The sequence below is a fragment of the Marmota flaviventris genome, chromosome 3, assembly GCF_047511675.1.
Source record: "Marmota flaviventris isolate mMarFla1 chromosome 3, mMarFla1.hap1, whole genome shotgun sequence".
NCBI classification, from domain to species: domain Eukaryota; kingdom Metazoa; phylum Chordata; class Mammalia; order Rodentia; family Sciuridae; genus Marmota; species Marmota flaviventris.
In genome coordinates this window covers 86,587,087-86,605,293 of record NC_092500.1, presented here as the reverse complement: position 1 = coordinate 86,605,293, position 18,207 = coordinate 86,587,087, and the positions used below count along the sequence as shown (strand labels likewise).

General features: G+C 33.3%; 1 protein-coding gene across 16 annotated transcripts in view; it reads right to left on the bottom strand.

The window, feature by feature from the left end:
* Sox5 (SRY-box transcription factor 5) overlaps positions 1 to 18,207 on the bottom strand; it is a 960,217-nt gene that overhangs the window by 686,746 nt on the left and 255,264 nt on the right. For all 16 annotated transcript variants that reach the window (XM_071610082.1, XM_071610083.1, XM_071610079.1 and 13 more), the window contains one exon: positions 13,800 to 13,896. The gene's annotated coding sequence lies outside the window, so the exon portion shown is untranslated. The remainder of the gene's footprint in view (positions 1 to 13,799; positions 13,897 to 18,207) is intronic.

Sequence of the window (18,207 nt, the reverse complement as noted above, 5' to 3'; positions counted from 1 at the left end):
GGTAAAGGAATTTAAGTTGATGGTTTTTCAAAGTTGAACATCATAAGGCAGAATGACATCTACTGTCTATTACAGAGCATCCATAATTTATTTTTAAAGTAGTCTACAAATTTTAACTCTGAATTACTATTCACAGTGATGCTGGGACCATGAGGAATTTAAATAAAAGAAAAAGTTGGTATAACATGAAGAACTACTCAACTGTCAGATACAAGGCGACTGCAAAGCATTCTACAAGTGGTAAGTCCCCCAGTTTACCATGGGATTTTCTGAGCAAATGCTGGATTCACTTTGGTGGGAGGGTTATAGCACCTCTTCTCACCATGCTGACTTCTTTTTAAATGTGTTGAAAATTTCAAGAAACATTTTGTTTCTTTAGATTTTTTTTCCTAATTAAAAAATAAAATTAGAAGAATTTAGATATCTTTATATCATAATCTATTTATACAGAAAATTCTCTTGTCAGAAGAACTATGTAAAGATGACTACATCTATGTTTAAGACGTAAAAATAACCTGCATTTTTCTAAAATGAAAGTCATATATGCTATCTGTGTTCATATGTGACCAGTGAAACTCCACATCATGTACAACCACAAGAATGGGATCCTATTTAGAACAGGTTATACTCCATGTATGCATAATATGTCAAAATACACTCTATGGTCATGTATATATAAAAAGAACAAAGTAAAAAAAAAAGAAAGTCATATGTGTTCCTTAAAGAAAGTTAACCATAACACTCAACACTAAATAAGAAATATTTTGGAGTAGAGCTCAGCAATAACCTGGGATGCATGAAGCCCTGTCTTCAATCACTAGCAAGGCAAAAAAAAAAAAAGAAAGAAAGAAAAAGAAGAGGAATTTAAAAGACAGTCATACTATCCCAATCTAGGTAAAGCCTTTAAGCATTTTCTATGTACTCTTTCAGGATTTTTGCTATATGTATGATATATACCCATAGGTGTGTATGTCTGTGTGTGCACGCATAAATGCACACTCATGCAACAAATACTTCTTGAATTTTTACTATAATCCAGGTACTAATTTCCTGCACCATTATAATATTATTCTTTTTAAAAAGAGAGAGAGAGAATTTTTTAATATTTATTTTTTAGTTTTCAGTGGACACATCATCTTTTATTTTATTTTTATGTGGTGCTGAGGATCAAACCCAGCACCCGCGCATGCCAGGCAAGCGCACTACCACTTGAGCCACGTCTCCATCCCATAATATTATTTTAAATGAACCTTTTAAATATTACTTCCTTATAGCTGCATAAATAAGTGAAATATAGTATAAGCATATATTAATATTTAGCAAATAATTATTCAATACTGAATTTAACATTTGTTTAATATTGGACTTAACATATTATATAATAGTTAGAAAAGTTAAATATTGGAATTTGATACATGTTTTTAAAATATTTGCTAAATGTTAATGAAGATTTATATGCTACATAAATATACATACACATACATTTATTTCACACATATTATGCAGATTTCTAAAAGCACAAGCATCAACACTAGCAGACTCTGTGTACTATGTAAACTGAGTACTTTGTAAAATGACCCTGGCGCAGTGAAACCATTGACCCTCCTAGCTGCAGGGAGAGGACTCATCTCACTGCAATCGTTTCAGCATCATTTATTGTAGCATTTTCAATCTTTGCCAATTTGCTAAATGAACTATGATCTCATGCTTGATCTGCATTACTTGATAACTTATAAAATCAAACACTTTATGTTTATTCCCCATTTGATTTCCTCCTCTTATTAACTAAACATTTATATTATTCTCTACTTTTCTATTACTTTGTACACCATTTAATTGCCCATGTTGAGCATACAAAATTGCCATTAGTTGAGCAGTTTTAAAAAAACTTAGTAATTTATAGCCTTCACCTCATATCCTGTGAATATATTTCTCAGTTCCTCATTTATCTGTTACTCTTTTCATTTAAGATACAAAGAAGTGCTAGACTACATATCCACACCTGGATTCCCAGCTATTTGGGAGGCTGAGGAATGAGGATTGCAAGATAGAGGCCAGTCTCTACAAATTGTCAAATTCTTTCTCAAAAAACAAACAAACAAAAAATGAATAAAGGACTGGGGATGTAGCTTAGCTGTAGAGTAGCCCCAGGTTCAACCTCCAGTACTGGGCTGGGGGGAAGGAGGAAAGAAAGGAAGAAGATTTTTACATTTCATGTCATCAAATGTATCAAAATTTTTATTTTGTGAATAATACCGTTGGTGCAATTCTTTAAAAGAACATCTTATCTACACCCCCACTTGTGTTCATTGACACTATCTATCTCTTGGGTTTTTTTTTTTCTGTTAAGAATTTAAATATTTAATCCAACTAGAATTTGTATCAATGATGACAGGAATTTTTTTAAATACTTACAAAATTATCTTTAAAGCATTCTTTTTATAGATTGAAATGCCTGAAAAGATACTTGTATAAAAAAAAAAAAACTACCATGTTAAGAGGGGAATTCCTAAGTAGAGATCAAACATCATGTTTATACTATGTTATGGATTATCATATTATAAAATACAAATGACTTACAAAATATATCTCTTTTTTATAAATTAAAAGATGTATAGATAAGGGCATTATTTAAGATGAAAACTATTGTGGTTCATAGTTGCTCAAAAATTAGGAAATATTTATTAAATACATTTCATAATAAATCTCAGCAGTTCAACTTTACTTACTTACAAAAAAATGCATTTTTAATAGAACAACTCTGGGCAAAACTTCTTCCACTGAGGTGTATAATCTAGCTTTCTACATTCCAACTTTGCAAAAATGACTATTGAGACAGGTTGGGTTTGAGGTTTTTTGTTTAAATTATTATTGTTAGAATTGCTTCCTTATTGCTTTCTATTCTAAAGAAAGACACAAAAATAAGCAATTGTTTGCTCACATACATTGTCTTAAAGAATTCTAGTCAATATTTCATGGATTGCTGTAACCCCAGCAACTCAGGAGTCTGAGGCAGGAGGATCTCAAGTTTGAGGCTTGCCTCAGCAACTTATTGAGACTCTGCCTCAAAACCAAATAAGAACAGGGCTGGGGTGTGAATTAATAGTAGACAGCCTCTGGGTTCATTTCCCAGTGGTGGAGGGGGTGGAAATCCAGGTGTCATTTTATTTGAAGGAAAAATCTTAATTATAAATAATTGCTCAACAGGAAAACAATGCCTAACCAGTTGTTATTAAATTACTAAGACTCATTTTGTCATCTGACTTTTAAAAAGCATTAAGATAATTTTTCTACAACTTTTCCCCCACCCTACTGCATATTGAACCCAGAGCCTCACACATGCTCTACCACTGAGCTGCCTCTCCAGCCCATTTTATTTTGAGAAAGAGTCTGGCTGAATTGCCCATGTTGGCCTCAGTCTTGTGATCCTCCTGCCTTAGCCTCCTGAGTAGCTGGAATTGCAGGCATGTGGCACTACACCGAGTTTATCAGTACTGTTTATCCTGAAGAAGTTGGAAGCCATACCCAAAGAATTTTACATAAACCATTCTTTTCTGCCAGGCAACGTAGTGTCTTTGGGTTGCTTAAAGTGGATGAGTATTGGCTCCTCAATAACAATAGCTGTTCCAAGATCAGTACAGTGGAGCATCTCTGCCATAACTGCATTACATTATTTAAGTTGATGTACATTTTGAAATGAACTCTGTGATTCAAATTGTGCTAATAAGATTCTGCCAGTGAATTATGTGTGCATACACAAAAACACCCAGAAAATAAGGCTAATAATTATATGCTAACTTATTCAAATGGATATTAAATATTTTTATGTAAAGTATGAAGACAATCAGGTACAATCAGGCATTTAAATAAATAATTTTTGTTGAGAAAAAATTGTAAGGGTAGAGTACCATTAGATTTAAATTCTTTTAGAATGCTTTTAATGGTGTTTTACAGATGATATTTCATTAACTTGAGAAAACTAAGCTTGAGTATATGTCAAAAAGCAGTCTTCTTCAAGACAAGTGCACAAGAAATGATCTGCAATGATTCTCTCAAAAAAGAGAATGAGCTATAGAAACAGAATAGAAATTTTATTCCATTCAGAAAATGTATGATCACATAATGAGTTATTACTTAAGAAATGAAGGATTCAAATGCAAAGACTATACTTTTGATATCAATTCTGTCATATGTTACCAAAGAAATGTGGATGAAGAACAGGATAATTATTTGCACAGGTATATGGCATTAGAATCCTGTGTCTATACTGAAAATTGATGCCTTTTTCTTTCATTCTTTTCTTTTTTTTTTTTTTTGTCCAATAATAACCAAGGTTTTCATTTCAGAGGGTCATTGGATTTGGCCATGGTCTTTCAATCTTGTTAATTATTATGTGTTCATAGTAATGCACATTTTTATCTACAGGTGGCAGACCTTTTTAAAATCAACTTCAATCATATTCAGTATTTTGTTTTGGTGCTTTTTTTTTAACTGCCACCCACATTAAAATGTAAGAGTGTGCTGTTCAGAGTTCTCATTAATGTTACACAATTTAGATGATAGATTTGTCAACAAAGTGGCTCATTCTCAAAGGCCATTGAACCCTGTCGGGATAAATGCCTTAAAAATTGTATATTGCAGGATAATCTTTAATTATACAGAACTCACTTGACAATTTACAGTATATTGGGATTATTTTCCTTTTTCAGGCAATAAAGCATTTTACTTTCTAGATTAGGGTGACTGAGGGAAAAAAAAAAAACTGATTGGATTTGATAAATAGTTAAAGCAAAGAGCTCCCTTATTTGCAAGTAAAAGAGAAAGGTGACCAAAAGCCATGTACAAATAACAGCCACTTAGGATCACAAATTATTAACTGGCTAAATGGTTAAAGCAAATAACTATAAATGCAGTGACATTTTGAAAGAATGTTAACTCAGAAGGAGATAAGCAAAACAAAAATAGCTGCAACCAGTAGTATAACTAACCACTCTTCTCAATTTACCTCCACAAAATCTTGGATTTACAATAACTACGTGAAGTTGCTTATTTTTGTCATATTGTTTTGGTTAATGCAGTACCTAAGCTGTTTGTGTGTTTCTCTGTTTGGTTTGGTTTTTTTTTTTTTTTTCTTGTGTGTGTGTGTGTGTGTGTGTTACCAGGGATTGAACCCAGGGACACTTTGCCACTGAGCGACATTCCCAGCCCTTTCTTTGTATTTTATTTAGAGACAGGGTCTCACTGAGTTGCTTAGGGTCTTACTAAATTTCTGAAGCTGGCATTGAACTTGTGATCCTCCTGCCTCAGCCTCCTGAGCTGCCGGGATTACAGGTGTGCGCTGCTGTGCCTGGCCATAAGCTGGTTTCCTATTAAGCCTTTTTGTGAACATTATTGATTTAACACAGAGAACTATTTTAAAATACATATAAATAAAATATTCATAACTTTATACTCTTAAATTATTTTTCTTGTGCTCAGTCTAATGGTATTCTATAGTATCATTTATCATGTTTCTTTGAAAAAGAACCTTTGGAAAATATTAATACCTATTTTACTACTTAATTATCCTTCATTTTCAATGTGGAAAATTCTTTAAGAGTCTCTTATTTTACCCAATTTTGAAAGCTACATCAGTTTAATTTAAAACACTTGCAACACAATTCTCTCATCTGAAAATATGGCATACCACTAAAGAAATAAAGAAACAAATATAAACTTATCATAATTATTTGCTATATTATTTTAATATTTATTATGAAATATGTACAGAATAGATGCAGTTTAAGAAAAAGTAATAAAGCCCACACCCATGTAACCATCCCACAGGATACTACTGGCATTCTTCCTTGGATCAGAAACAGCTCCTGACCCAAATACCCCCTTCCACAACCTGCCTCACTCAACTTCCATCCTCATTCCTAGAGAACAGCACTGCCCAGTTTTTATAGTAGTTCTTTAATTTTCTTTATAATTTTACTATCTACAATGATCGTTGAATAATATAATTTAGTTTTTCTGGAATCATCCTGTCTATATTCTGAGTGTCCTGATTTTTCCAGCAAATATGGATGGGTGCACTAAGATTCCTCCATTTTCATCACATCAAATTTCATTGTTTGGCTGTTCTATAATTTTCCGTTCTTGTTGACGGCAAATGTTTCTAGCTTCTTGGCAAACACAAATTATTTCTCCAGTGTACATTCTTTTACATGTCTCCTGATCCATATATGCACTTATTTCTCCAAGAAATTTATCAGAATTGCTATTACACGAGCAGGGACTATGAATTTCAGCTTTACTAGACCCTACATCCAAAAGTGGTTGCTGAAATTCACATTGCAACAAGCACTGTGGAATGCTCCCGTGGTCTGTGCTCTGGCCAGTGCTTGCACTGCTAGACAGTTCAGATGTCTCCACTCTGAAGCACATGTAGTCCCAACTCATTAAGAGTTTTATTTGTATTTTCCTGACCACTGCTGAAATTAAGTACTTTTTCATATGTTGGACATTTATACTTACAGACTATTTGGATTTCTTCCCCCCCCTTTTTTTCTACTAAATAGTGTGAATATTTATGTTAGTACAGAATTATTTTACTCATGTATTTATTTATTTTGGTACCTGGGGTGAACCCAGAGGCACTTAACCACTGAGCCACATCCCTAGCCCTTTTTATTTTTTTATTTTAAGACAGATTCTGGCTAACTTGTATAAGGCCTTGCTAAGATGCTGAGGCCTTCTTTGAACTTGGAATCCTCCTGCATCAGCCTCCTGAGCCACCATGGCGTGTTCCACCATGCCCAACTCTGATTTGTAGTTTTAAAAAATGTATTCTGGGTATCACCTTTGTGGATGACATTTTACAAATTAAGCCCACCACTCCATGTCCTGTTTTTTCAATCTTTTTATGATGCTTTCTGAAAAACAAACATAACAAATGTAGGATGTATGATTTTATGGCCTAAGGGAGTAGAAACCAGGAGTAGTTACACTTTTAGAGTCTATTATGAAAGATATATTGTTTTGGTTCTTACTCTTAGGATTTTTGTTTTGTTTTGTTTTGAGAGAGAGAGAGAGAGAGAAATTTTTTTTAATATTTATTTTTTAGTTTTCAGTGGACACAACATCTTTATTTTATTTTTATGTGGTGCTGAGAATGGAACCCAGTGCCCCGTGCATGCCAGGCGAGCGCGCTACCGCTTGAGCCACTTCCAAGCTCAACTCTTAGGTTTTTGAACAACTAAAATTGTTCTTTTTTTAAGAGATGAGGATCTCACTATGTTGCCTGGGGTGGCTCTGGAATCCTGTGCTCAAGCCATCCTCTTGCCTTGGTCTCCTGAGCAGGTGGACTACAGAATGTGCCATCACAGCTGGGGGTGGGGAGGGGCGTGGGTAAAAGTGACTTCTTTAATGTGGGAGATAGAAATATAATTTCATGTTTTAAAAACACAGAAAATCAATTTTCACAATACCCATGTATTTAAAAGTTTGTTATTTCTCTAATACTTTGAAGTTTCTCTATTATTACAAGTTTCTATACTGGCAAGATCCTGTTGGTGGGATTTCCATTTTTTTCATTTGTTTATATGTCTATCCCTCCAGTGAAACCATACATTCTGAATTAATAAAGCTGCATAATATCTGTAGAAAAAAAAATCCTCTTACTCATTCCCCCTCCCCTCCCCTCCCCTCTCCCTTCCCCCCCTCCTCTCCCCACCCCTCTCCTTCCCTTCCCTTCCCTCTTTCTTTCATACTGAGGATTCAATTTAGGGCCTTATACATACTGGACAAATGCTCTACCACTGAACTACCACCAGCCCAGCCCTCATTCCTACTTTTTAAAGAATATCTGACTATTTAGGGTCTTTGCATTTTGGAATCACCTTGTTACATTACACACATAAGCTTAAACAACATAAAAATTCCTACAACAAGCAAGATAAAACAGTCAATTGACATTATGATTGTATCAGCATTATATGTAAAAGTCAATTTGAAAGTAAGGAACATCTTTATAAGATTGGCTCTCTCCGTCTATAAACATGGTACATCTCATCATTTATTTTGACCTTTGAAAACATTGCTTAATAAAGTTTCACCATATTCCTCATAGAGATCCTACATGTCTCTTATTATTGGAAACTAGGTAAAATTTGGCACTGATATGTAGAAACACAGTTGATTTCTGTATATTGCCAGGTATATACATATACAAAGAAATTAATATCATTCGCCAATAATAATAGCTGATTTTTTCTTTTTTAATCCTAATAACTTTCTTTATTTTGCTTTACTCAGTGGCTACAACTTCCAGGAAAAAAATAATAATAGGAGTGCTAGCAAACAGGCTTCTCTTGTTTTTAATCACAGAAGGAATGCTTTCAACATCTGTTTCTTAGAAACATTTTGTGCTAGAGGTATTTTATATCACAGTAAGGAAGTTCCTCCTTGTTTTCAGTTTTCTAAGGATTTTTTAAGTACTAGAAATATATGTATTCAATTTTATCAAATGCTTTTTCTGCATTTATCAAAATTATCGTGTATTCCTTTAGTCTGTATTACATTTTTATGTTAACAAGTACTCTGGAATAGACCATTTGGTTATGATAAGTGATTCTTTTTATATATGGCTGAAGTGGGTTTGTCAATACCTTGTTGAGGATTTTCCATTTATAATCTTGAGAGAAATGGCCTGTCAATGACCTTTTTCATACTGTTCTTGTCAGGTTTGACATCAAGATTACACGATCTTTATAAAATGAGTGGGAATTGTTACCTCTTCTGTTTCGTGAAATACCTTATATAAAATTAGACTTATTTTTTATCTGGATCTGAAATTTCTTGATTACTAAATAAAATTGTATCTGTCGTTATAAAATTATTCAGTTTCTCTATTCATTTTTCATTTAATCTTGCCAAGTTATATTTTTCTAGGAATTTTTTCATTCATTCAAATCTTCATATTATAAAGTTATTACTATTATTGACTCTTTAATATCTACACATCTGGCATGATGCTGACATTTTCCATCCTAATACTGATAATTTGCCCTTTTGTTATTTGCTTTCTTGTACAGTCTAATCAAAGGTTTGATAACTTTATCTTTTCCATCAATTTTGATTTTCTTAGTTTTCTCTGTTCCATGCTAGCTTCCCACTTTGATAATTTTGTTCTTACTTTAATTTCTTCTTTCTAGTACTATGACTTCTTTTCCTTTTTATAACTTTTTAAACGTTGATGTAATATTTGTACATATTTGTGAGTTATAGGCCAGTAATCCATTATATGCATACATGTGTAATATATGTATAATGATTAAAGAAGAGTGGTTAGCATTTCTTTCTCCTCTAATATTTATCATTTCTATGTGGTGGGATATTACTTCTTAGATGAATTCTTGGCCTACAAATTTTTATTCTTTATTTTTCTAATAGTTATAAATTTCCTAGTAGAAACTTCTTATGGGCATTCTACAATTTATCTACATATATAGGATGTTCATTATTGTTTTGTCTAAAATATTTCTAATTTCCTTTTTGATTCTTTTAAATTGTGAAATGTTATTTCTACCTCTAGTTGTGTTATTCATTTATACCTCGATTTTATTGTGGCAATATTTTGAAACCTTGAAAAAATACTATTGAGACTTACTTTATTAAAATATGCATTGATTTAGAATATGGCCGATTTTTGTTATTGTCTTACATGTGCTTGTAAAAAATGTCAGCTTTATAGTTTTATGCAAAGTTCCACATATGTTCATGAGGTCAAGTTTCTTAACTTTCCCTTTCAACTTAAATCTTCTTTCCGTCCATGTTATCATCTAAACTACTAGGAGAAGTGAGTTAATATCACTGCAATTGTTGATTTTTTAATTTATCTTTGCTGTTCTGTCATTTTTTCCTTAATATATTTTGAGGTTATGCTATTATGGGCATTTTAAATTTTAAATTTTTCTACCATCCTACTGAATTGAAACTTCAATCATTTATAAAGTGACTACCTCCAGTAATGGTTTGGGTTTTAAAGTCTATTTTGCTTAGTGGACTTTAAATTGCACCAGTATCTATATATTATTTTCAAGTTCTGTTGTTTTCTGTTGTTATTTACCTTTTATATATGAGGAATCTGAGGTATAGTGGTTAAGAAATGAACCTAAGGGTACAAGTGGTAGAGTCAGATAAACCCAAATAGCCTGTCTCCAATGTCTATGTTCCTAAATATCATGCATCTCCTTTATAGTCTTAAAGTCTGCTTAGGCTCCATAGTAGGGGGAAATGCTCTCAATCTAATTTCTACAAAGAATTTCTCATAGATTATTATCCAATTGTTATTTTTTCCTTGCATAAATTTTCTTGTAATATTCTAAGTAGAATACAAGACACTTTTTAAAAAAGAAAGAAAATATTCTTAATCTATAACTGCATTACTCAACCTCTTTCACTTATACACAAGGAAAAGGTGTCCGTAAAGTTTTGCTTTTTGTCTTTGAAATAAATATATGCACCAGAAATCTTTATGTGCTTGTACCAACACACAGCCCAAAAGAGCCTGCCAGTCTGCAACGTCATGGAGAGTTCTACATGGTTGTACAGTTCTACTAAGGAAAGCTCATTCCAACTAGACCTCAAGAGAGGATGTGAACTGGACTGCTTCATCTCTCCTTAAATAAACACAAAAATAGTATCTTAACAAAAGAAGCACTAAGCAACTGCTTTATCTCTCCTTGAATAAACACAAATATAGTATCTTTTTTGTAAAGAGAGAGAGAGAGAGAGAGAGAGAGAGAGAGAATTTTTTTTAGTATTTATTTTTTTTTTTTAGTTTTCAGCAGACACAACATCTTTGTTTTTGTATGTGGTGCTGAGGATCGAACCCAGGCCGCCCACATGCCAGGCGGGCACGCTACCGCTTGAGCCACATCCCCAGCCCACAAATATAGTATCTTAACAAAAAGAAGCACTAAGCAACTATGTAATCATTCTGGGATCCCATTGCTTGCATATTTCCTAAGTATTAATATTTTATTCAATAATATTTGTAATAATAAATTTTAACCCATGAGAAAATTTAAAATTTCTCAGGATTTCATGATCCTGAGCTAATTTTAACTGATGTACTTTCAACTTTTATGTCAATTTTGACATGTTTATATATGTTCATGTAAGTGTATATACATATTCACAAACCTAGAAATGCACTGTAACCTTACAGCAGACTCTAACTTGCTTCATTTAATGTAACATCATATATAAGTTTGTGTGTTTTTAAAAATTCTTTTAAAATATTTTATTTGCTGCATAATATTCTATATGTATACCCAGATTTATCTAATAACTGCTCTCTTGCTGAATGGTTTGGTCAATCTCAAATTCTTTCCCCTATAAACACATAAAATGAACATGTTTATATTAATTTTGTCTTCTTTTTAAATTATTTCATTAACTTAGATTCTTCAAAGTGAAATTGTGAGACACAGCTAGTTAGGCCCTAATATTCATTCTCTTGTTCTTCTGCTGTATTAACAGTGGTATCTGCAGGCTGATAGGGTGTGACTGGAGGGAGTAGGTCCCTGGGGGTGCCTTTTAGCAGAGCTCTCTCTGTTTCTAGATCATCATGTTAGCAGCTTCCCTCCACCACATTCTTTCACCGTGACATTCCGCCTTGCCTTGAGCCCCAACAAATGAAGCTGGTTAAATATGGACTAAGAACTCTGAAACTGTGAGCCCTCAAATAAACTTTCCTCCTATAACATTGTTCTTGTCAGGTCTTTTAGTCACAGCAGCAAAAAAGCTGATGGAAAAAATATGGAAGTGAACTAAAAGGGGTGTGGCATCTTTCAAATGATGTCCTTATTGGGAGGACACATGCTCTTTTCTTACTAAAAGTTCCTTCCTGTTCTTGGAATATGGGCATTATTGCTGGAATATCAGTTCTGGATATTCCAAAACACACTAGGCAAAACTCATATGATCAAAGTAGCAGTAAGAGATGAAGGTCCAAGGTCCCTGAAGTCTGCAAACACTTGCTCAGCTGTGAAAAAGCTTTGTAGACTTGACTTAAGAGAAATTCAAGTTTCTCATTTCCACATGGTTATTTTGGATTCCTTGCACCCAAATGTTTTCGAAAGTAAGAGTAGAAGTGTTTCACAGGATGCTTTGGAAATATTTCAGCAATGGGCAAATAGCAATGGGCAAATCACTTCTGGGAAATATAATGAGTCCCCAGTATTATTGAAAGTACCCATTGCCCCATGCTCTTAATATTGTATTATAATTACAAGCTACTTTTTGCCAGTAAGATAGTAATTGGTTATAACTTTGTATTTCTTTTATTTGTTTTTGCACTGAATAATTAATTTCTCATAAATTATTTGTTCTTATATCTTGTTTTTGTTTTGTTTTGTTTTTTGTTTATTTGTTTGTTGGTACCAAGGATTTAACACAGGGGCACGGTACCACTGAGCCACATCCCCAGCTCTTTTTGTTTTTAAGACAGGGTCATCGAAATAAATTGCTTAGGGCCTCTTTAAATTGTTGAAGCTGGCCTTGAACTTGTGATCCTTCTATTGCAGCCTCCAGAGTCACTGGGATTATAGGCATGTGCCCTTACACCTGGCTATCATGTTACCTTTTAAATTAAGATATTCGTATCTTTCTTATGTAACAACTCTTTACATTTGATATCTGCCATATTTGTCAGAAGTATTAGTGGCAATTTGTCATTTGTCTTTTAACTGTATTTATCCTAGTGTTTTTACTTGTAGAACTACGGAATTTTTATATGGTAGTTATTCATTTGTGATTTATTCCACTTTTGCTAGCATAAAAGTCCATTATTAAAAACTATCTTTCTTATATATTATTTCACTTTCTATACATATATGGAGACTGATTTCCAAACATTTTAATCATTATTTAAAAATTTAACTATTTATGTTCACAAATGTACCTTGAAGCGCTAGAGACCTAAATCTGAACTACTAAAAAAAATAATAATAAGTCCTAGGTCACTATGCAAGAAGATCTCTTTTTCATGATTTGTTTTTAGTTGTGAACAGAAGGAGATTTCCACTAGAGATGATCCTCTTCCGAACAGCAGAACTCCTTACTTCCAGCTTTTCTTGCTGTTATCCACATGACTGTGAGTCAGCCAAAGGATTTTAAAAGGATTTTCAACTCTAGGTCTGTGGTCAGACTTTCAGTTCGTGCTCCCAGAAGGATAAAGTTTTGGAAAAGACAAACAAGCATTTCATACGTGCACACACACATAGATGCCCATGAAACTTTTCCGCAAGCATATTGGCAAATATTTGTTTGGTCTCAGAAAAATTTCACTTTTGTTTGTGTTTACGGAAACATACCCTGGAATACTTAATAGTCTATGAAAATTTTTCTAAAATGTGTGACCGACCCATTGTGACCCAAAATATTTCTTTGCAGCAATAACAAAAAAAGGAGCAACAAATGTTTTGTAAAACATTTTTTCAGTGGAAAAAAGAAACTTTGGCAACTTCAAGAAAAGTGTGTGTCATTGAAAAAATGAAAAGAAAAGAAATGTTGCTATCATTTTCCAGTGTAGAGACATTACCTACATAATGAGTCTCAAAATTATAATTATAAAGCCAGTTGACAACTGAATATAAAAGACTGTGTAGTATATTTTTATATGCATAAGTTTCGTACATTTTTACTTATAAAGTAAAAATAAGACAAGGCATATAAAGTTCCATTTTCATGAAGTAGCAAATGCAGCAATCACTTTTTAAAGGTACATATTATATTTTTTCTGAGCATACCTTTTTCTTTCCCAGTACAGTACCACAAATCCCTGTTCAGCTTTCAGAATCTTGTAAACTGATTCAAACAGGAATCGTGTCATCAGCAAGAAGAATGCTGAAAAAATAAAAGTAGACCATTAACAGTGTTTCATTTATTAAATATATATTCATATATGTAAATTATACAAACTATAAATATAGATTTACAGATATCATCATAATAAAATTATGATTTATGAAAGAAAAGGCCTTACCTTTCTATTATAAATTTGCCAGAATTAATGTAAAAATGCTTATGTACATGTTATATCATATACAGATATGCTAATCTTCTCAGAACTTGTTCCTCTGGTCTAATTTTAATGAACATATCCTGCAGATACTTCAGGATGGGCTATACTAAGGTAGATTCTTATTTCTTGGAATTATTTATGAGAAGTCTTCAGGTATCTTCTGAGGTCCCTTCCTTGACAACAGGAACACTTTACACAGTCCTTGTTCAGCTCTTTCTCCATGCATCCCCAACTATTGATCACTATGATGCCATTGCTCAGTTCACCTTCAGAAATACTGCCTTACACTGTCTTGAAGAAATACAATTCTGACTTTGTTACCAATTTACCAACTCAGGATAAAAGTGGTCCCTGTCAATCAGTTGAAATTCCCAAAAATCAGACTCATGAAAACAGGGAACCCATCTGTGGTGGGTTCTGGATTGGTCCCTCCTCCAATGTCAATTCAATTCAAGGAAAATTGAGAGATATTTCAATGTTCATTTTTAAAGCATCACTGATTATTACATTTCAATCACACGATTTATAGTATTTGAACAGTTTTACTATCACACTATATGTTCCTGGAACATGACTGGTATATGGGGGATTTTATTCAATCAGAACTTTAGTTAATAAGCACAGAATTCCAAAAGTCAGCATGAACACAAGGAAGAATTCACATTACTTCATTAGTTTACTAACTATTCCATTGGAAAGTATTCCAAAATGAGAAAATGTATCATTAAAAACACCAAACATCAATAATTATGCAGCTAAAGTAAAATAGAGGCTGTCTAAAAAGTGAGCAAATTCAAAAATCCACAATTTTTAATTTAAAATTTTTTACTAAAAAAACTGTCAAACGGGCTGTGGCTGTGGTTCAGTGGTAGAGCATTTGCCTGGCACATGTCAGGTACAGGGTCCAATCCTCATCACCATATAAAAATAAAATAAAAGTATTGTGTCCACCTACAACTAAATATATATATATATATATATATATATATATATATATATATATATATATATATCCTCAAACCTCAAACTCCACTTTTTTTCAGTTCAATGAAATGTCACATTTGACCAAATGCACAGACTATCATAATTGATGTGTCAGAAATTTTGTCACATTATGTACATAGGTAATAGAAATTCACAGGTGGTGATTTTTACCCACAAGAGGGAGCCTATATGTTTACATTTTCGTCCCAGAATTTAAAAAAACAAATTAAAATATAAAATTCTAAAAATGTTTATTGATACCTGCATCATTATGTCAGGTCAAGTTTTGAGAAAATTGGATCATATTTGACATATTTTTCTAAGTCAGAAATAACAGTACGTCAGAAGATTAGAGAGATAATTAGAAATTCAAAAAATTTCCTACCTATTTTGTTATTTGTTTTATTCACAGAAATGAAGATGTAGTTGCCAAAGCAAGTCTAAGAGAAAACTCCTTTTAGGTGTTAGTAACATTTGTTTTGTAAAATTGACTAGAATTATTATGAGCACTCTGCACCCAAATTTAATTACATAGTAAGGAAATGACATTTCAGTCATCCTCTTATTAGAAAAGTTTTATATAAACCAATAATTTTCTATGCTTTTATGGAACAGAAAACACCTACTTAAAAAATTTTTTAAGATCACCATTCTCTCTAATATCACTTAAAACTTGCTTAGGAAATGTGATAATGAGCATAATATCATAATGAACTTTCCTTTCTTATGTGTGAGAAGTATCTTTTTTTCTTAAAACAAACAAAAAACCTAAGGTCAATTCCCTTCTATCCTATAACCTTGTAAGCAATGTCTTAAGGTGCTAAGACTCTGTGTATAAATAAATGTACTCTGAGTTTTGAAAAAAAAAATCAAATGAACTCATCTTTAAAAACTATCTCCTTAAAAAAATTGCCATCTATAAAATAATTTTGGCAACTCATACCAACCTAGAGTGATCTGTTCTATCACACTCAGAGACACGGAAATAATGGAGTTGAAAGGGGTCTTGTGACCCTTTGAAACTGTAGGGAAGATGGATGGCAAGAATTCTGTCCCCTCCCAGGATCCTCGGCTCAGTTCCTAGAAAGTATCATATGACATGGCAGGGAGCTGACGAAGAAGGGGTTAATCACCGCTGCTGATCTTCCTTCTGGAATTCCAAGCTACCCATTAAATCATTGTTTTTTTCTTCCCACTAGGGACGGTGAATCTAATGGACCCAAAATCAATACCTTATAAATGACATAAAAAATATATTCATTTTATGGACTAATGTACCCTGGTGTCTGAATCCTATTTACACCCTGTGCTTTAAAAAGGAACAACAGACCCATTTCTGCCAGTAAAAGGTTACTCAGTCACGCTAGTGACATGCTGCAGAATGCACTGTCATACTAAAGTGCAGCAGGAGGGAAAGATTGGTGGCTGCAAAACCACTATTGTGGAAACTTTAAACATGGTGTGGTGAACTTGTGTTAGGAAACACCACTAGAGAGGAGCATGCAGGTAGCTTCAAAGACTTGAGCCATGTTCTGTGGTGACTTTACATGTCTCTGACTCATCCTCCTGCTTTATAACTTATGTATATTACTTGGAGTTTTTAGTTTATCAAGTATGGCATGATAAATCTAAAACCATGCCTATAATCCCAGTGGCTTCAAATTCTTGGTTTAGTCTCTTCATTCAAATTCTACAATGATTTTCAAAACTGGATTAAAAATACTAATCGGCAGAAAAGCTCACTAAAGTACCAAAGGGACCTTAGCCAAATAGACATAGTGTGAGATCTAGTCATTTGAAACCACAGGCAGAGGCAATCTCTGCCAAGACAGAGGGTACTTCATTTATCAGATACCACAGGGAGTCACCGAAACAGGTGACTATATGTTTGTGTTTATCAATTGAGAAAATGTTGATGAGAAAGTTTTACATTTACACAATATTCTCCAAATTCAGCCTCACCTTGAAAGCCAATTGTATCACTCAGAAAGTATTATGCTTAGGTTTTAAAAATCAATCCTAACTTATACTAAATTTAGTTTGAAAACACCTTATTCTGCCTTCAATATTTTTAAGATATCAGATGAAGAACGACCCTATAAAGCACAAGGATGCCTTCAATGCCAAGATAAAAGTAAGGCAAAGATGGTGCTAAAGAGTTAGAGAGGGGAGAAAAGGAAAGAAAACTAACAGCTAAAGGAAGATCTTCTTGAAAATTCCCACCAGACTTAAGTTTTTGTTACAGTAGATACAAATCTAAATAGAGAATAATGAATAAAGAAAAGCAACTTTAAAACAGAGACTTCTTGAGAGAATTCTAGCAACAGGTCGGCATGAGATTTTCTGTTCAGTTTTGGCTTGACATCCATATAGTTATAAAATTACAAAAAAAAAAAATACTGTTGTTCTTTATTCCATTTGCCAACCAGAGTCATTTATCCCCTATTAGATAAAGTATAATAGACTCTACGGAAGGGGTCATTGGCCTTCCATTTAATGATATTGCCAGCCCCAATCTGCATTTTCCCGGCAATGTCCCTCAACACGGAATAAATGGCTGATCTCTTCACAATAACAGCTGATTTCTATTTATTAAGCTAAAAAGGTCACCATTTTCTACGGCTGGGCCGCCCTGCACTATTGATAATTTTATGCATAAACAAATGGCAAATTTGTGCCACATAAATATGCATTAGCAATTACTTTTTCCTCGGGCAACGCTCACCGCATGCAAATGTGTACCTCGCTGGTAGCTTTTGTTTTAGCTCTTGAACAGTGAAACAAAAGAGCACAATAAACAATTTTTAAATTGCCAATCAATAAGCAATGCAAATGCAAAGGTAAATGGCAAGGAACTTGCTCAGAAACAACAAAAGTGAGCGAAGAGGGGGATGGTGGAAGGATTTTCTTTTTCATATTATTTCATTTCTTTCTCATTTATAATGAAAAGGCTAAAGTACTCTTGACACAGAACAGCTAGCTAGGCTGGTACCAAAGCAGATGCCAGATGGGGAAAGGAGGAAATATACACATGTTGAGTAAACACACACACACACTAAAAAGAGGGTAAAGGAAAAACTGTGTTCCTATGTGTGATTTCAGAGACATCACCTTGTCAGATTTCTGATTTCCAATTTCAGAGATTCAAA